This window comes from Mirounga angustirostris, unplaced genomic scaffold (assembly GCF_029215605.1).
Source record: "Mirounga angustirostris isolate CCGP_5_RB_7025 unplaced genomic scaffold, mMirAng1.0.hap1 SCAF_1, whole genome shotgun sequence".
Taxonomy (NCBI): domain Eukaryota; kingdom Metazoa; phylum Chordata; class Mammalia; order Carnivora; family Phocidae; genus Mirounga; species Mirounga angustirostris.
Window position 1 is genome coordinate 180,743,552 of NW_026991709.1, and position 16,675 is coordinate 180,760,226.

Genomic DNA, 16,675 nt, shown 5'->3' on the forward strand with positions numbered 1-16,675 from the left:
ATAAACTAGCCATGCCAGCCCTCTTCTAAGGATATTCTAGTGGTTTCCCATGGTTCTCATGCTAACACCCAAACTAAATTTGGGGGTGAATCTAGATCTGACTATGAAGGACAAGCAGTAAATCTTCTGGGAAGTGAAAGTGTAGACTACCTTCATGTGGAGACTATGACTTTGGGATAGGGAGACATTTTTAAAATTGTCTACAAAAAGACATTAGCCACAGCAGAAAATCTTGATAAATTGGGTCACAATAAAATTAAAACTTCTATTCATCAAAAGATACCAATAAAACAATGAAAATTCGGCTTACAGAGTGGGCTTTTATTAGCACATACAGTACACAGAGAATTCGTATCTAGCCCTTACAAAGAATGTATATAAACAAGAGCTATATAGATCATACAAAAAGTGGAAGCAACCCAAAGAATATGGGCTAGAGACATGAACACAACATCTTAAAAATACACTATTTTGTGACCCCAGCAGTGGCTATGTACTTATATATACTTAGTGATAATTCACTGAGCTATATGTTTATGGTATGTGGTTTCCATTTCAATAAATGTTACAAAAATTTACACACCCAAATACTTTAAGATATGAGCTGACTTCCTTGGGGACGCAAGTAACTTGGCCTAGTTTAAATGCTTCGTTATCTCTACCGTGGTCTTCACAAGGCAAGTCATTTTTCCTTTGAAAAGACAGACACATTTCACTTTTTTCCCTACAGGGTAGTACCGGTGGAACATTCTGAATAAGAATTGCATGATCATATAAAGCCCTTGCTCTCCATATCATGGAACAGTCATTAATAAGTCATTGTGTCTGCCCATACAGTAGCATTTAATACGGATGGAGGGCTCACTGTTGCGTTTTGCATAAGACGAATAAACAAAGAGTCAAAGAGCAAGCGGTATTAATATTTTAAGTACGATATTTAATTTGAAAAAGAGGACGGGGAGACATTAGCATTGAGAGCAGAGAGGGAAAAATGCCTGGATGAGAAATGAGAAGAGACATCGTTAGAAACGGGAACTAGATAAGAATACAAATACAAAGAATTCTAGTCTCACTTGACAAACAGTCACACTAACGTGGTGCAAATGGCGACATAATCTTCCATGGGCCAATTCTCCAGTAAGCTGAGCCGACAAAATGGAAGTTTCCCAGAGCCGATCTGCATTTTATTTGCCTCATTTCTGCTTTCACCAACTCCTTTAGATTCAACACAGATACGAGCCCAAGGATAGCTCCATCTTAGCAAAGCTGCTTAAAAAAGTAAATGTTCTGGGGCGCCTGGGTGGCTCAGTTGGTTAAGCGACTGCCTTTGGCTCAGGTCATGATCCTGGAGTCCCGGGATCAAGTCCCACATCGGGCTCCCTGCTTGGCGGGGAGTCTGCTTCTCCCTCTGACCCTCCCCCCTCTCATGTGCTCTCTCTCTCATTCTCTCTCTCTCTCAAATAAATAAATACAATCTAAGAAAAAAGAAAAGAAGGGGCACCTAGGTGGCTCAGTTGGTTAAGCGACTGCCTTCGGCTCAGGTCATGATCCTGGAGTTCCGGGATCGAGTCCCGCATCGGGCTCCCTGCTCGGCAGGGAGTCTGCTTCTCCCTCTGATCCGCTTCCCTCTCGTGCTCTCATTCTCTCTCTCAAATAAATAAATAAAATCTTTAAAAAAAAAAAAAGTAAATGTTCTTTTTGTGCCTGTGGCAATGTCAGGCATCACACGTGGGCCCAGAGCCACACTCTGTTTTACACTGTGACAGGTGAGCAGCGGCAAATGCAGGAGAATTACCACCTCAAGGAGCATATTTTTCTCTATCTGCTAATTCTGAATTAGAAACAGCCATGAACTCTCAGCCCTGCAAGGAGAAGGTAGATCATCCATGACCAGAGAGAAAAGTAATGGGAAATGAGAGCAAAAGCTTTCAGAACCCAAGGACAGGGCTTCACAAAAGGGAGTCTACATTGTCTCCCGCAGTGTCCCCTGAAAGTTGGTGTTTAAAAAAATAAAGGAGATGCAGGATCTAGTTACAATGTAGCTGTAAAGTGCTGCCTTGTCTTTGCCCCCTGCTCAAAATAAAGCTGTTACCTTTCTAGCCCTGTCCGCCATGGTGCTTAGCAGCCAGGGATGCATGGTCTCAGACATGTTTACCAAGTAAAACACTAACTTGAGGGGCGCCTGGGTGGCTCAGTCATTAAGCGTCTGCCTTCGGCTCAGGTCATGATCTCAGGGTCCTGGGATCGAGCTCCACATCGGGCTCCCTGCTCAGCAGGGAGTCTACTTCTCCCTCTCCCACTCCCCCTGCTTGTATTCCCTCTCTCGCTGTGTCTCTCTCTGTCAAATAAATAAATAAAATCTTTAAAAAAAAATAAATAAAGGAATCAAAGGACTCTAATCGCTCTGAGGCTCTCAGGAAAATACCCCCCCCTGCCCAAACAAAACCAGACAAAACCCACTACCAAACAAAAATCTTACGGACATGAGAAATGTGCCCATTAAAAGATCTAAAAAAGAAATACGTAGGCATAATTAGATTTCACAAATGGGCCTCACTTCAGGGGCGTGGTGGAGGGAGGGATAATAAATAGTCCACATTGGAAGTGTATTGAGTATGTGACACAAGCTAGGAAGTGTCCTCTATTGAAATCATTTCCTCAGACAGATATTTAACAGACTTAAAATGCACATGGGAACGTCAGGAGGGATCTTTAAAGCCTTTAGCAGGAGGGACAATGCAAAGCTGAGGTCCTTCAGTCTGAAAAGTGTGGTAAGATGGTCTCACAGTTCTAACCCATTAGCCAGGTGTCCTGTTCTGCACTTCAAGGGAAAGAGAACGGTGAGCCATGCTCTCCATCCCATGAAGGCAAAGAAAAAATCTTGTTGGCCCTAACTGTGACTTTCATGCGCAATAACTTCAACTCCAAATGGAACTCATCTGTTTGCTCCTGGAGCCGAGTGGGAGACCAGTGCAGGTCAGGGTGGAACAGCTGCCATTAAAACAAAGCAGCTCGATTAGCTTTTCATAGTTTGCAGGTGATGAATGAAGGGCAAGGAGAAGGCTGTTCCTTGTGTAATAGGGCAATAACAGGAGCCTCATTTCGGCTGCTACACTCCACTCTGGCTGATGTCAGCTTTTCCATTATGCACACGGGTTTTCAGGAAGGTGATATTTCAAGGAATCAGGAAAAATAAAAGGAAAGTAAATTAACTGTGGGCTGAGACGTGGCACGTAGGGTCTCCACTTGCGCATGCGGAGCCCAAGGAAATATGAAAGCAGGTCTCTTTTAAGTCTAGGCCAGAGAAATGGCTATTTCCTGGCATTTTTATTTGCAGTGGGGTTGACTGCGGGACACCGCCACTGCTGAGCTTCCCTGCTTGAAATGCCATGAGCCTCTTTTCCAACTGCAGAGCATGGAGGATGGTGCTGTTAGAAGTGTGGGGTGCCTGGCTCCCCCAGGAAGATGGCGTCCTCCTGGTCTATCAGCACAAGGGGTAGACAGTGCTTCAAAGTTTCTTCAAGGGATTACTCTTCTTTCTCTCCTACCTACCCTTCTGGTAAGAGGTAATACTCAGGGTCTTGATTACTACAACCTGGTGTCTGTCCTGGGACAGCCCCAGGAAAGTGTCAGCAATGACCTCTCAACGGTTCAATTCCAGTGGCTAGATAGGTAGGAGGTGCTCTGAAAATAGTTGCTGAATGAAATTCAGAAGATGCTCTTAGCAATTCCTCAATTTCCTGGGCTTTCTGCTTTTTTTTTTTCCCCCCTCCCGGGTCACCCTCCTTCATCCTTGTTAGCCTGCTCTAGTCTATCCATTCCCTTTGTCTATTCTTTGCATATTAAGGGTCTTCAGCTTCTGCCAGCTCGTTGGTTTCCTCAAAATATTCTCTTTTTCGGATTTCGTTCAAACCAAGAGCTGCAAATGGAAGGACTGGAGATCCTTAAATCTTCCTCTCCGGTTCAGACCTCAGTGGTGAGCTCTTGGCCCACAGAGCTGGTGATCTCCTCTCATTGGTACATCAAGTTGTGGTTCAAAAATCAGACTCATTAACTCAGCCCTCATCCCATCCTGACACTTTTTTATTATTTTTATACTACTTGTTTCAGTCACCTAAGTCATAAAAGTGGACTTTGTTTCCTAAAATACAACATTTGGGCGTTATTCTTATTTCATAACTGTTTGCTCTTTACCAGGTGACATATTTAATGCCAATCATTTTATCTTGAGTCATGATACCATTACCCCACCCCACTAAATGATATAAACCCTTAATATTTAACAATCAACTCCTGTTCAGTTTTCCCCCAATGACTCAAAAAAATATCTTCAGTTAAAAAACAAACAGGACCCAAACAAAACCCACATAAATTGCATTTGACTGATAAGTCTACTCAATACTTTTAAATCTGCAATAGTTACCTCTTACCCCCTTTTTTCATGTCACATATTTGTTGAAGAAATGGAGTATTCAGAAAGTTTTACATAAAATCACTCATTCCCTGTAATATCTTATATTAATAAATCTCTTCTAAGACAATATATAGGTTATTTGGAGCTTTTGATGCATAAGGGAAATATAACAAGATCTACAAATCTTTAAAGCACATACTCATTAATTTGTATACACACACACATATGTGTCAGATAATGGCACCATCAAGTTAGAACATGTTTATCCCCCAGAACCTTTCCTTGTGCCCCTTTCCAGTTATCACTACCTCCAGAATTCAACACTATTTTGACTGCCATCAGCATAGATTGGTTTCACTGGTCCTTGTACTTCATGTTAATGAATTTATACATTATGGACTATTTTATACCTCACTTCTTTCATAAATCCTAACGTTTTTGAGTTTCACCCATGCTTTTGAATGTATTTGTAATTTATTTTTTATTGCTGTTTAGTCTTCTATCATATGAACATATCATGATTACCCATTCTCCTGTTGATAGACATTTGGATAGTTTTCAGTATCAGTTATTGTAAATAAGATACTAAAAACGTGCATGTCTTTTTGAAGACATAGACATCCATATTTTATGAACATAGGCTGGGTCACAGAAGAGGCATAGGTTTTGTTAATGATTGCTGGTTTTCTAAAGGGGTTTACTATTTGACATTCTCACCAGCAAAATACGAAAGTTCCATTTATTCCACATCCTCACAACACTTAATATTATCATTTTTTAAAGTTTTGACCATTCTGAAAATTTTGGTGCAGGGATTGATGAATGTACAGTGCTAGCATTTATTTTTAATTCCAAAGTGCTGAAAAAATTAATAATCCAATAACTTTTATAAATGTTTAGTAGGAACACACTCTTTCAAGTGTCTTCTGACATCAATAAAGTATAATTAAGGTTGGTGGGCTGAAAAACATAGAAAGACTCAAATCTCATCAAATTCTTCCCCTTTAAAATTCTTTGGTGGATGTGGGCATCTATAAAGACTCAATATCAAAAGCTTAATGTCAACCTGACCAGTTTCAAATAACTTCACATGGAGCAACAGGTGTTCTCCTAAGGAAATCTCAGTCTTGGCTTCTGGTTATAGTTGATGTATCCATCCTTTAACTTATAGTATTTTTTTAAAGATTTTTATTTATTTATTTGACAGAGAGAGACACAGTGAGAGAGGGAACACAAGCAGGGGCAGTGGGAGAGGGAGAAGCAGGCTTCCCGCGGAGCAGGGAGCCCGATGCGGGGCTCGATCCCAGGACCCTGGGATCATGACCTGAGCTGAAGGCAGACACTTAACGACTGAGTCACCCAGGCACCCCTAACTTACAGTATTTACCTAAAAAGATATGTGAAAATGCACAACCATTCATCCAAGAGGATTCAACTAATAAATTAGTATTTTGCAAATTGTGCAGCGATACAATGTATAAAAGCAAGTTAGTGGCAAATGAAAAAAGCTGCATGCCCTTAAACTCAGGAAAGAACACTCATTCCTGCCTTATGGCATAAAATAGCGGTAGGGAGGAATGAGCTGGGAAGGAATGTAACACTGGTCAAGTACCTATAATGTGTCAGGTATTATGCAACACCTTTAATGTAGATATAGTCTTGACTAATTCAGTCATCACAAAAAAAGATCAAGGTGGGTTTGTTACTCCATTTTACTGAAAATGAAACTGAGGCTCAGAAGCATTTAGAAGCTTTCACTGTAAATACCGGGGCCAAAATGCACCCAGGAATATAGTAATGCCATGGAGTTTTATATTACAAGGAGGATGGAGATTTTATTAAATTTAGAGATAATATTAAAAGTATGCATAAATTCTGATAAAAATCCTTTGCATTTCCCACAAAGTAGGACAACGTGGCTTGGTGTCTGTAACCCTAAATAGTGATACTTATGTATACTAAAGCTTGAGAATCAGTATGTTAGAAAACATAAAAGAAAGAACAAAAGATATATATAGATTCAGAGCTCTCTGACCTTTTGCATTAGTTGTAAAATCTCTAGTGGTAAACAGGTATGGCAGAACAGTCTCAAGCATTCCTGCTTATGTGCAGAGTTTGCTCATTTGAGTATTACTCCTCTGTGATCATAAAATAAATTACATCTGTCTGCTATCCTGAGAATTTTATAATATAGTGGAATCACAGCTGTAAGGGAGAAGTTTATCTTCTAAAATCAAACAAAAGGTAAAATGTGTATACAGTATGACTTTTTTTATTCCTATGGATTATGAGTATAACTGAGGTTCAGAGAAATTTGACATGTATATGCCCAAAGTTCTAGTATATACCACACAACAAACTGAACCCATTCATCTACTTTCAAGCTCAAAGTCAAAGGCTCTTTCCACGAACTAGCTGATCTGTGGCTTAGACACAGTAGACCCAAAATCAATTAACCTGGAATTTGATATACTTCAGACTGACTCAGTGAAAGAAAAGGTGGGGAAGCTTGTCCATGAAATTGTGTATACTGGGCAAATACTTCGCTCATTAGAGAATGAAGGCCAACAATTCTCCTCTTCAAAGATGAAATGCTTTAGGACAGCTCTTTCCAGCCTTCATGCTGCTGTGATCCTATCAGATGGTGCTTTCCAGGGAGCAGGCTATGCTCGCTGTATATGTACCCGGTTGTCATTCCATGAGTTTGCTCTAACTATACTCCATTCTCTCACACTCAAGAGAACACATCAGAATCCAAGTCGTTAAAATGTCATGACTTAGAGAAGGTTGAAAGTTCTCACTTTTGAATTAAGAAATGAATCATTCACAAATGACTCTTTGAAATGCTATTAGAGCTTTTGTTTGTTTGTTTTGTGACACATCTATAGCCTAATAGGACACTGAGAACCTCTAGCTTTATATTTTCCCTAAAGTGAAAGGAACTGCTGAATGGTTTTGGGTTTGTCAGTAACATGATCTGATTTATATTTAAAAGTATACTGCTCAGGGCGCCTGGGTGGCTCAGTTGGTTAAGCGACTGCCTTCGGCTCAGGTCATGATCCTGGAGTCCCGGGATCGAGTCCCGCATTGGGCTCCCTGCTCGGCGGGGAGTCTGCTTCTCCCTCTGACCCTCCCCCCTCTCGTGTGCTCTTTCTCTCTCTTAAATAAATAAATAAAATCTTAAAAAAAAAAAGTATACTGCTCAAGAAGAGAGGGAGGGAGAAAGAGAGACAACTGCCACATACAACAACATGGATGGACCTTGAAGGCATGATGTTGGGAAAAATCAGACAGAGAAAGACAAACACTGTATAATATCACTTATATGTGGAATCCAAAAAAAACCCTGAACTTGCAAAAACAGAGAGTAGAATAGTAATTACCAGGGGCTGGGAGGTGGGGGAATTGGAGAGATATTTAAGAATACAAACTTGCAACTAGTAGATAAATGAGTTCTGGAGATCTAATGCACAACATAGTGATTATAATCAACAATATTGTATTAGAAACTTCAAAGTTGCTGAGAGACTACATCCTAACCTTTCTCAACATAAAAAAGAAGTGATAATGCAGTATAATAAATGTGTCAAACCAACACACTGTACAAACTTACACAGTCTTGTGTGTCAGTGATACCTCAAAAGAAGAAAAAATAAAAATAAATAATTAAAAAAACCAAAGCTCTAGCTTTATAAAGTGCGCCACCAATTCTTGTGACAGTGGTACTCCAAGATGGACTTTAAATGGGCAAACATGAATGAATCCCTTGAGGATAAGCTAAAGAAGAGAGAATCAAGTCAGATTTCTTAAGTTAAATCCCAGCTTTATTTTGAACCCCCTGTTAGAGCTGGGACAACCTAATTCAACTTTCTAAGTCAGTATCCTCAGTTGTAAAATAAGGATATAGTCATGTCTACTTCATAAGGCTGCGCCGAAGATTGAATCAGTTAATATACATAACATGCTAAGAGTGCTTAGTACCTAGCAAGTGTTAAATGTGAGGCAAAGACAATTAGAAAGTAAGTAGGAAAGATGGGCATAACCTGTCATCTTATGTTATTAAGAAACAGCTATCTTTAGCCTTAAAGAGGTAGACAACACATTGCACATGCCCTTGAAATAGTTTTCATTATCCTGACGCATAAAGGAGTGGTTAGAATGATTTTGGTGAGAAGGAATCCAAGTAATGTCAGACATAGGATCTTAAGTTCACACAGGACACCAAGGTCAGAAGAGATTTCTTCAGTAAGAACACCGAGATGTCCACAGCTTTACTTTATAATACCAGGAAAGGCAGCATAAACTGATCTCTAAGAGGATGGGTGCTGGAACTGGAGAACCAGTGAATGAATTCCAGTTCTACAATTTACCTGTTGTGCCAACTTGGGAAAGTCACAGAACTAGCCTGATTCTCAGTTTCCTCATTTGTAAAATGGGGATAATAACTGGAACTACCCAACAAGGTTGTTGGGAGGATTATGCACAAGTATACACACAGTATTCAGAATGGTATCTGACTCACAGTAAGTTCTCAGTACCTGTCCATGATCATCACCATCAGGAATAAGAGCAAAGTGAATTCACCCACTTGGGTGGACCAGAAGGATTGATGATTTATTCTAATGGAAATCAATCAGGTAGAATAATGATGCCGCAGATGCATCCCCTCTTTTTAGTAACCCGAGTAAAACCTTCTCATAGAAGGAAAAAAAAATTCAAATTCATCTGCTCCAACAGAACCATCACATCAAATAAAAGGTCTCCACATCATTAATTGAATTTTCAAGCTGATGACAGATTGTGTGTGAACAATGGCCCAAATGATTAAAAAATATGAATATGAATTCTAAGTTGGTTGCAATTCACCTATATCACTACTCTGCTGCAAATAAATAGAATTAAATATAATTGCATTCTCCTGGTTTTCTTTTCAGAGCTGCAGTTAAATGCTCCATTAGAATGGTTAATATGGAAACTGGTGCCTCCCCCAATCAAAACATCATAAATAACTGATTCTAGGGCTTGATGTCACAGCATATTTTCAGCATTTTTTATTTAAAAAGCACAAAAATCAAATCTTAATATGGTATAAAGATAACATCAAGGGCAAAATGATATAAAGGAAAAGTACAGAGTCAGAAAATGAAGGTTTTAATGTCCTAACATCATTTCTTTTTGTGCCACTTTAAGTTGCTTCGTAATGCATAAGGCGGCCAGGTTGTGACCATTCTTGTCTTTAACCTTCCCAAGACTCAATTTACTCATCTGTAAAACCTCAAATAAAACATTTATCATGCCTATCATACAGACCTGTTGTAAGAATTGAAGGGGACAATGTATATAAACTGGAAAATGCTAACATCTTATGAAATATTTTATTAGAAACTGTATGAGTTTCTTATTCCTTAAGAATACTCCAAAAGAATAAGAAATAAGTTCCACAGCAGCACTGAAATATTTCTAACCATCCTGCAGGGGGAGAGATGACCAAATCCAGAGAACCTGCCCGGCCAACTCCTTTAAAAGTGGAGGTCGGGTTCTCTAGCAATGATGGGAGGCTGCCAGTTTATATCCACGCATCCTTTTAATCAGTACAATGTCCTGCCTAAAAACCACTCTTTACCACCTGTGGAATTCCCTAATTCACTTAACCAGCTGCATTCATCAACACACAGAATGTTGAGACTGTCTAACTGTGAACCACAAAACGGGACAGAAAGAACGCCACTAACCTCGTAACTTATAAAGAGTGATTGCCAGCCAAGGTTGTTAAAGGGATCGATGGTATCGAAAGAATGAGCTGTGGTGAGCAGAGTATTGACCATTGAAAAGAATGATGGACAATTACAGTCCTGGCCCAACATCAGTGTTAGAAAGGTCACTGCTGATAGATGTCTCCGTTCCCTCTTCGAAAAGTCCTTTTATGCTTGATTACAGTTCTTTTTCCTCTTCATTATTCTGTTTTCTCAAGCGGTTCTTTCAGAATCTTAATGACAGTGAATAGCACCATCCAGCAGATGGTAAACATATCACTTACATTATTATTATTAGTGTTTTGCAACTTTTACACCCTGTATAGAAAGCCATATAGAATGAGAATTTCAGAAAACAAGACTGAAATTGGCACATTACTTAAAATGCAGAAACTACAGTTGTATATCATTAAGGCTACAAATTGAAATTCCCCCAAAGTCAAAGAATGAACCAAGTTATGGTTCTCTAGGTGGTGTTCATTTCCTACTGTCATATATGCTGTGTAATGAACAACATGTTGTGTTATAAACCTAGCTAATAATCGGCACTACAATCCATATGCAAAACCCATATTATGACTTATATGTTATGTGGAAAACCATCACCTTGACATTTTTATGCTTTTGTGAGATTTCTTCTTGAAAGGGAAGTTTCCTATTGAGTAAACGTTTAAATTTAACTTCTAAAAAGGAGTAAACAGAGAAAGAAAAGCAATCTTTCCCTTCTCTGACTTCCTATAGGGATTATGTGTTATTATATCTGCATCTTTCACCAGGATTTCAGATCTAGAGAGATAGGATCATCTCTGATTCAACTCCTGATTCATTTCTGCATGGCCCACAGCATGCAGCACCATCATATAAAAGGTCAATGCAAATACATGTGTCTTGACAAGATGGATGGTTTGGAAAGGGACCAGATGAATCCAAGAAAGAACGCCCATGTGTCATCTATGGCATGCAAAGTAGTGGCTCTAAAACTTACCTGTGCCCCCAAATTGACACAAGAGTTGTCTGAACACTTAATTCCCAGACCCCTGTCCAAACTCAGTGGATCAATTTCTCACTGGAGGGACCTGGAATCTAAATTTAAATAAAAGTTTACCAGTTGATTATTTTGCAGCCAGTCTGGGCTTAGGGTATGTAGTGATACTTAGGTCTCTTTGAGATCAAAAAAGCCCTTATTGCTAGGTCAGGCATAGACCCACTGATTCACTTCATAAGCCGTCTCTGGCAGCATGGCCATTGAAGATCTACATACTGAAAATGTGGTCCATGGACCAGGGACATCTGGAAGCCTGTTAGAAAAGCTGAATCTCAGGCTATGCAGCAGACCTACTAAATAAAAATCTGCATTTGAACGTGAGCTCCAGTGATTCACGTGCACAGCAATGGAAGTGCTTGGTCTAGAAAAATGTACAAGTGTCATATATAGACCAGCACCATCAGCATCACCTAGCAGGTTATGAGAAATGCAGACTCTTAGGTGCCACCCCAAATCTACTGAATGAAAATTTATGGAGGAGGGATCTAAGAATGTGATTTTTTGTTTTGTTTTGTTTTTGTTTTTAACAAACTCTTCAGGTAATGCTATGCATACTAAAGTTTGAGAACCACTGATCTAAAGCATATTGCTAAAGAGTTGTAAGGATACACTTGGGCTTACTCAAAAGATGTATTGCTCAATTAATAATATCTACCAAGGTACAGAAGGGGACAAGTAATGAGATTCATGCCACATATTTATTATCTCTGCTATAGATAGAAAACCTGACTCATGGATATGATGCTTTAAGACCAAATACACAAGACTTTGAAGAAATCAAAATTGGTACTAGGATAAGAACTAAAAAATGAACAAGCAAAAAATAAAAAGTTAGGGGAGGGAAATGCCAGGAAAAACAGGAAAACGATTAAACCCTACACAGATAAAACAAGTGTGGCCATATACTGGTAACTGTTAAAGCTGGATGATGGGCAACGAGAGTTTATTTTACCATTCATTCTACTTTCAAGTATATGTGAAATGCTTTATAATAAAAAGTTTCAAACTAAATCCATCCAGCGATACATTATTGCCTATGCAGTTAGAAAGCATTAATAATATTGATAACATCCATTGTTGATGCAAATGTGGAAAAGGAAACCTTCATATATTGTTGGTAGGAGTATGATTATGGTCTTTTGGAAGGCAACTTGATAGTAAATATTAGAATGTTTAAAAATGTTTCATACATATTGACCCAGTAATTCTATTTCTAGAAAGCTTATGTACAAAAGAAGTCATCCATTTGTGTATGGATATAGTACCAAGATATACACTGTGACTTTATTAACAATTTGGAGAAAGTCTATCTACTAAGATGGGACAGTTTAATCACTGTGATATGTTCGCCATATAGACTATGGTACAGTTATTATTTCTAAATGGCTTAAGTCTAAACACACCGATCTGGAAGGTTGCCAATGATAGATTGTGGAGAAGAGGAAAATGTCTACCATACCCTTTTAGTGGGAAGAAAAAACAGACTTAATGTGTGTGACTCTCTTTGTATATACATAAGCATGCTTATGGAAGTCTAATTCTAAACAGTTAATGCTTACCTTGGGGAAAGAAAACATCTACTTTTGGAAAGACATGTATCACTTTTAACTTTGTACAATTTTGTATGATTCTTTTCATGTTTTGCATCTTGATCCATGTGACACAGTTCTAGCCAAGGGATATAAAGAGGAGTCCCTGGGAAAATTCTGAAGTTCTAAGAGAGCTTGTTTATAGGATCAGATTCACATGGCCCTTCCTTGGGCTTTTTTTTTCTTCTCCCACTTCAAAACCCAGATGAATAGCTGAATAAGGAGGCAGCTGTTTTGTAAGCTTTGGACCAATGGATCCATGCTTAGCAATAGCACAATGGAAAACCAAAGGAGTCTAGGTTCCCAGTGGAAGTGTGGACTCACTGGATGGGCCCAGAGTGGTACTCTTTCAAACTTCTTATACAAATAAGATAAAGTTATTAATTTAATTAATTTAATATTTTTCAGGTTTCTGTCACTTAAAGCCAAACAGTTCCTGGCCAAAGCCATGTGTCCAGGTACATCTGGTCTGCGTAGAGGGAGAATATACATAATAATACATATGCAAATAGGCTTCCCCTAAAGAGGTACCTTGTACATCTGGTCCACCATGAATCTCTAGCCTTAGCACAGTGTCTGGCACATAATTTAATGAAAGAATAAATGAATCTATTAAAGAGTAATATACATAGTTGCCCCTAGATTGTGGGATTATAGATGATTTTAATTTTCTTTTTTATACTTGCCTATATTCTCTGAATATTTAAGATTGGAAAAAAAGCTCTTTTTAAAAATTAAAACTGTACAGGAAAACTGTATGGTACAACTTAATGATAAAGTGGCACTGTGTTATTCCATAGATTACAACACATTGTAAATCAACCCTTTTCGTCCTCTCTCCCTCCCTCCCCAAACTACTTAAAAAATAGAATAAAATCCTGATAAAACTCAATATACAAGATGAGTATTAGTCTGATCCCCCATCAGAATGATAAAGGAGGCTTATTCTACAATTATATTACATATTTATAAAGAAAAATTTTGAAAGTGGTTTCTTTTACAGTGATGGATGTCTGAACACTCATCATAAAAAATAATAAAAAATTAAGCATCTTTGTTTAGCTGCTGCTAAGAATACATGTATGATTTCCAGTATTTCAATTCAGGGGACACATTTATACCTCTCAAGAAATCTTTGCACACAAATCAACTGGAACTCCTCTGGGTGGTACAACTTCCCCAGCATCTTAGCAAGTGTCATGGCATTGAGACCTTTACGTCGGTGGTCTTAACCAGGCCATACAGCAATACATAGAGACAGGCTGGTTTGTCACCATGGAAGGGATGCTACCAGTATCTAGTGAACAGGGGCTAGCAATGTTGCTAAGCAATGCACAGGACTGTTCAGTCTAAAATGTTAATAGTAATGAGGTTCAGAAACCCTATTTGCCTTATTTTTTTCCCCATCTTGTTACTTGGATTGTATCTACCCTATACAAGCTATTTGATTGCTTTGACTTCTAGATTCTTAAAAATTGGGTTATTAGATTGGCTGATTTCCAACACTTGAACTGTTTCTTTCTAGTCTTAGAATTTTAATACTAGATATATGGCCCCTTTATCTTAGAGATTCTTTTGTGAAACAAATTTTTCCTGAGTGCCTAATCAGTCCTAGTCATTGTCCCCCAGCACTGAGTAGACACAGTCCCTACGTCCAGTTGCTTACAGTCTAGTGGAAGAGAAAACGCCTCCACACCTCAAGAAGCAGGAAGCCCAGACAGGTGATGGCCCTGGGGAGCAGTGAAATTAATCCAGACTCAGGTCTAAATTCTAGTTAACCATTTCCTTCTATCTATTCATTAAACCAATAGCACAGTCTTGCTTCCTGGTCTTTGCACTGTTAACTCTTCTGCTGGACAAATATCCTTTTTCATATTTCTTCTCTGCGATTTTTTTGCCATTCAGGTCTTTGTTCCAATGTCACCTCCTCGTAGAGACATCCCTGATTAACCCAGCTACTGTCTCCTCTAAGCTTTCTGTGTCTCATTGCCCTGTTTCATATTCTTCCTCTGACAGTGTCCTGCTTACTTATGTAGGGTTTGTCTCTCCAACAGGGACTTTTTATGACTTTTGGAAAAATGTCCCCCGATTCTTGAAGACCTCAGATGATTTAACATCTGAGGACATGGGTGGTCTTACTTGAGACCCTCCTGCATTCCCTCTTTCTCCTTTCTAGCCACACTGGTCTTGCTCTGCTCCTTCATCAGAACATGCTGCCTCCCACTGGAATAAAAGGCACAGCACAGGGAATAGAGTCAAATGATATTGTAATAGAGTCTTCTGGTGACTGATGGTAACTACACTTGTGGGGAGCATAGCATAGACAATAGAGATGGTCAATCACTCTGTTGTACACCTGAAACTCATGTAACATTGTGTGCCAAATATACTCGAATAAATAAATTGAAAAAAAAAAAAGAGCAGGCTGTCTTGCAGCTTTTGGACTCTCTTTTCTCTGCCTAAAATTCTTCCCACCTCCTCCTGGGTAATAGCTATTCATTCTTGAGCAGTAAGCATGACTTTTTCCACTATCCACCAAGGTTGCCCTCCGTGTTTCTCCCCACTTACTACATTTGAATTACTGGCTTCCTGTGCCTGCCTTCTCTTTTGATGGTGAGCCCCCCGAAGTCAGGAACCTTGGCTCCTGAGTCGCTGCTGCCATCCCAGGACCTGCCATAATTCCTTCCTTATGGTATGTGCTCAACAAATAAAGATTGATTAACTTATTCCATCCTGCATCCTAAAACTGGTTTTGAAGAAATAAAATATTTAATAAATATTTTAAAATATTTTAAAATATTAAATGTTTTATTTATTTAAAAAATTTTTTTTTAGATTTTTAAAAAAGATTTTATTTATTTATTTATTGGTCAGAGAGAGAGAGAGCACAAGCAGGGGGAGCAGCATGGGGAGGGAGAAGCAGGCTCCCCCTGCTGAGCAAGGAGCCTGATGCAGAACGCCCAGGACCCTGGGATCATGACCTGAGCTGAAGGCAGCCACTTAACCAACTGAGCCACCCATGCGTCCCTAAAATATTAAATGTTTTAAAATATTAATATTTAATAACACCTTGTCTGCTTTTTCCAAGAAATACTAACTTTATGGACCCACTTCTACTGTGTTTCTACAAATTGCATGTGGACTAAATATTAATTCTACAACAACACTAACAAAAGTGTAAAAAAAAAGCCCTTTGCTAACAGAATCACTTCCAGAGAATCGAACTCAGCAAGAGAGAAAGAGAAAAAGAGAAAGCGAGCACACACACATGGTCGTCATCTCATTAAGTTGAAGCAGAAGCATGTAATCAAACTTCTGATTAAGGCTGGTGACATACACAGCACACAGTTTTATGTGGGGAGAAATGCAAATGCTAAAACCCTCTCTACTTTTGTGAGGACCGTGATGATGCGATTTATGGGTGGCGTAACTAGAGAGTCCCCCAAAGTCTCCCTAGTACAAAACACTGCCTCCCACAGCAATCCAGACAAACTCCTGGAGCAGCCAAAGCAGGCTGGGTCTTGTCCTTGAGGATATTAGTTGCAGAACGATTTTTGCAAAGCACACGGTGAAGCCCACATTGATCTGCTGGCAGCATTTGAATCTGCAAGCAGAAATGAACTTTGGCTTTTCTTGAATGTATTGGCATCCCACCCTGTTTTGTTCTATTAATTTACCATTTTTATCTGAACACCAAAAGAAAAAAAACGTTGAGGGGAGGTTTGGAGAATTTTCGCTTTCTAATTCCTTGTTTAATAAAACTTGTATCATGGCTCTTTTCAATCTTTTGCACTTCTCCATGAAAACCATCATTCTAAATACCATGGACTGAAACGTAATTAATCTATAATCTGGACTTATGAAATTTATAGCC

At 39.0% G+C, this 16,675-nt stretch overlaps 1 protein-coding gene and 1 non-coding gene across 4 annotated transcripts in view; one reads left to right on the forward strand and one right to left on the reverse strand.

The window, feature by feature from the left end:
- Positions 1-16,675, reverse strand: part of TAFA1 (TAFA chemokine like family member 1) — a 574,680-nt gene that overhangs the window by 286,536 nt on the left and 271,469 nt on the right. The gene's annotated exons all lie outside the window — the stretch shown is intronic.
- On the forward strand, positions 2,019-2,149 carry LOC123835035 (small nucleolar RNA SNORA63). Its single transcript, XR_006788595.1, has one exon. It is a non-coding gene; the product is annotated as a small nucleolar RNA SNORA63 (small nucleolar RNA).